Source organism: Chiloscyllium punctatum, unplaced genomic scaffold (genome assembly GCF_047496795.1).
Source record: "Chiloscyllium punctatum isolate Juve2018m unplaced genomic scaffold, sChiPun1.3 scaffold_328, whole genome shotgun sequence".
Lineage (NCBI taxonomy): Eukaryota > Metazoa > Chordata > Chondrichthyes > Orectolobiformes > Hemiscylliidae > Chiloscyllium > Chiloscyllium punctatum.
Genome location: NW_027310062.1, coordinates 174523 through 178158, shown reverse-complemented (window position 1 = coordinate 178158; position 3636 = coordinate 174523).

Here is a 3636-nt window from a genome sequence, read left to right as displayed (position 1 = left end):
TTGTTTGAAGGCCCCGATGGTGGGATTGGGGCACGTTCACCCAATAACAGTGACCGCAGCAGCTGCACAGACAGAATAGTATGAATGTGAAAGAGAGTGATAGATTGTGCATTGCCTCAGAGAAATGGGAGGAGGGACGGAAAGGAGGTTTAATAATCGTGGGAAGGACCGGAGTCTCTGACAACGGGTGTGTTTGAATCCTGATATATGAAACGCAGAGATGTGAGAGAGCGGAATTTGAAGGTAAAACAATTAATTTCTGAGCATGTGTCACAAAAAGGACAACGGAGAGAATACTAAGTGCCGTGATTTGGTTTCAAATCGAGGTTGCTGTGGTCACAATGCAAAATACCGACAACAATGATCACAGCAACCACAGAACAGGATGCTTGCAAGCAGCAATAAGTATACTAGCAGAGGAAATGTTCGGAAGAACAGCAAGTGTACAATATCAGTAACCAGTGAACAGTGACAGACATGTGGGAACTGACAATGAGCTGAATCTTTCAGTTCGGTTTCCTCAGAGGCTGTGGAGAGCCCTTGTAAGAGAATGTTGAAAACTGAGATTAATAGATTTTGACAAGCATCAAAGACTTGGGGGACAGTACAGGATATTGTTGAAATGTATGCTTCAATAGGAGTTTAGCATAACATCGGCACAGCCGCCCAGATCCAACCGGAAATGGGGATGAGAATGAGTGCGTGGAGTTACTCTCTGTCTCCAGTGATGCAATTGGTGAGCGTGCGTCCTTCTGCGATGGTATAGAGGCGTAAGAAATTCCTCGGTTGAGTGTGCTCCTGCTCAAGGGAATGGTTGTCCCCGTTTATACTATCATAGCGATTTCCGGTGCATCTTTCTAAGACAGCTGAGTGGCACAAGTGGAGCGTGTTGAGCCCTTAAAAACGCAAACACACAGAGAATGTGTGGACTGCCCACAGACAGACACCCGAGGCGGGGATCACACCCGGGTTTGTGGTGTAGCCAGACAGAAACGAACGAGGGGCGAAGAATAAATGTTGTCCTGACCAGTCATACTCACACCCCGTGGGTGAATGAGGAAGAATGAAAACAAATTCTCAACATGGAAAACAGGATTTGTATCTGTGTGGACACAATTTGAAAGGATCGTTCACCCTGTGTAGAAAAAACGACACAGATACCACAGAGAAAGTAGGGCAATATAGGAACTTCTGGAAGAGATTCAATTAACCACAGAGATGGAATCTCATTTAATCAGTAACACTGCAGCGAGACCGTTCACCAGTCCCGTGTGTGGGAAGGGATCACTGAGCAAAATAACCTCCGGAGACTCCAGCAGGATTACATATCCCATCAGGAGATCGATTATGCTGTCAATGCGCCTTTAATCCCAACCAGCTTCCTGCTCCATAGCTTTAGTCAGAGTCAGACAACATGAAAGCAGGACTGTCAGTCCAACCGATCCATGCTGAACATACTGCCAAACTCACCCATTCCCGTCTGCCTCCTCCTGTACCCGCTGAGTGGTGATAATGCCCTTGTTGTTTTATTAATGTGTTGTTAATCCAAAACCCAGGTAATATTTTGGGGACAAAGAGTTCAGGTCCTGTCATAACAGATGGCGGAGTTTGAATTCAATAAGCACCTGGAATTGAAGAGTCTCTTGATGACCTGAATCAGTTGTGTGGAAAATCCCATCTGATTCACTCATGCCAGTTCGGGAAGCAAACTGCCCTATTCATCTGCTCTGTCCCACAGGAGACTCCAGATGGATAATACCGTGGTTGACTCTTAAATGCCCTCTGGGAAATAACTGATATACTCGGCATGAATAAATTTATTTTAAAAATCCCACTTTCCCATTCATGTTTGGAATCAATTGTGCATTAAATGTTGCAAACATACCCTCATCCATCACTTCCTCAGCAAGTTAATTACACACGTAAAATACGGTATCTAAACATGTCTTTTTTAAAACACTCTCTCTTTTCATCTTAAACATATGCCCTCTCGTCTTGAAATCCCCCTCCTGGGAAAAGGCCGCTATCGTTAACTCTAACTTGCCTCTCAATAATTCATAAACTTCTGTCAGGTCACCGTACAAACCCCTAACCACGAGTAAAAACATTCTCAACTAGGAGACAGTGAGAACTGCAGATGAGAGATCAGAGTCGAGAGTGTTGTGCTGGGAAAGCACATCAAGTAAGGCAGCATCCGGGGAGCAGGAGAATCAATGTTTTTCACGCAAGTGTCGTTCATCAGGCTTTTCCCCGAAACGTCTATTCTCCTGCTCCTCAAGTACCCCAATATCCAGTACCCCAATCTCGAATCTGAAAATAGTCTCAGCCTATCCAGCCTTTCATTATAACTCAAACCTTCCACAGGCAACAAACGTGTATACCTTTTGTGAACCTATTCCAGCTGAATAATATCATTCCCACAACTGGGCGACCAGAACTGTACATGATATTCGAGAGGAGGCTTCATCAATGTCCTGCATAACTTCAACATAACGTCCCAACTACTATACACAAAGGAATGAGCAATGAAGGGAAGTATGTGAAATGCCTTTGAATCATCTTGTCTGTTGGTAATGCAAATTACAAGGAATTATGTACCTGCACACCGAGCTTCCCTGTTCTCCAACATACGCAAAGCCACACTTATTGTTGTACCAAAATGTAATACCTTTCATTTATCCAGATTGAACTCCATGTTGCATTTTTCAGTACAACGACTCATTGGATTAAGATCCTTTCGAAACTTTGATAATCTTCCTTACTGACTACAATACTGGTATCGCCTGCAAACCTACGCAGCATGCCTGCAGTGAGTTCCACTGTTTTCTCATATAGATCAATGATTTATATTTACTTGTGGTTGCCGTGATTTAGCAGTGTGCAGATCACACAACAGTTCGTCATGCAATTAACCATGAGGAAGAAAGCCGCAGACTACAGCGAGATATTAAACAATTGGAAATAAAAATGGTGAAAGCAATTCATTCCAGGGAACTGGGTGATAGTGAAGCAAAATTAAACTTCAAACCAGCTGCCCACGCTTCAGTTGTGGCACTCAGCTGTCTCAGCAAGATGCACCGTAGATTGCTGTTATTATTAACGGGAACATATTTTCCTTTCTGCCCCACCTTTGATCGGAAGCACTCCCAACCTCGGAATTGCTTGCGACTCTAAACCATCATAGAAACACCGTGCATTCTCCGGTTGAGTCACTTGAGCCATCGAGTCTCTCTGCAACTTCATTCCCATACTGATTTCAAGTTGGTTATTCGCGACTGCACCACTCAGTTCCTCTGATTCTGGGGCGAGGAACAGGGACTATATGGCAGCAGTGGTTACTGCCTTGTGTGGGGAAACTCGAGAAGTAACCGATGTTAAACTGCATTGCTATTGAAGTATATATTTCAACAAAAGCTTGGTAAAAACAATGACTGCAGATGCTGGAAACCAGATTCTGGATTAGTGGTGCTGGGAGAGCACAGCAGTTCAGGCAGTATCCGAGGAGCAGTAAAATCGACGTTTCGGGCAAAAGCTCTTCGTCAAGAATACAGGCAGAGAGTCTGAAGGGTGGAGAGATAAGTGAGAGGAGGGTGGGGGTGGGGAGAAAGTAGCATAGTGTACAATAGTAAAATGGGG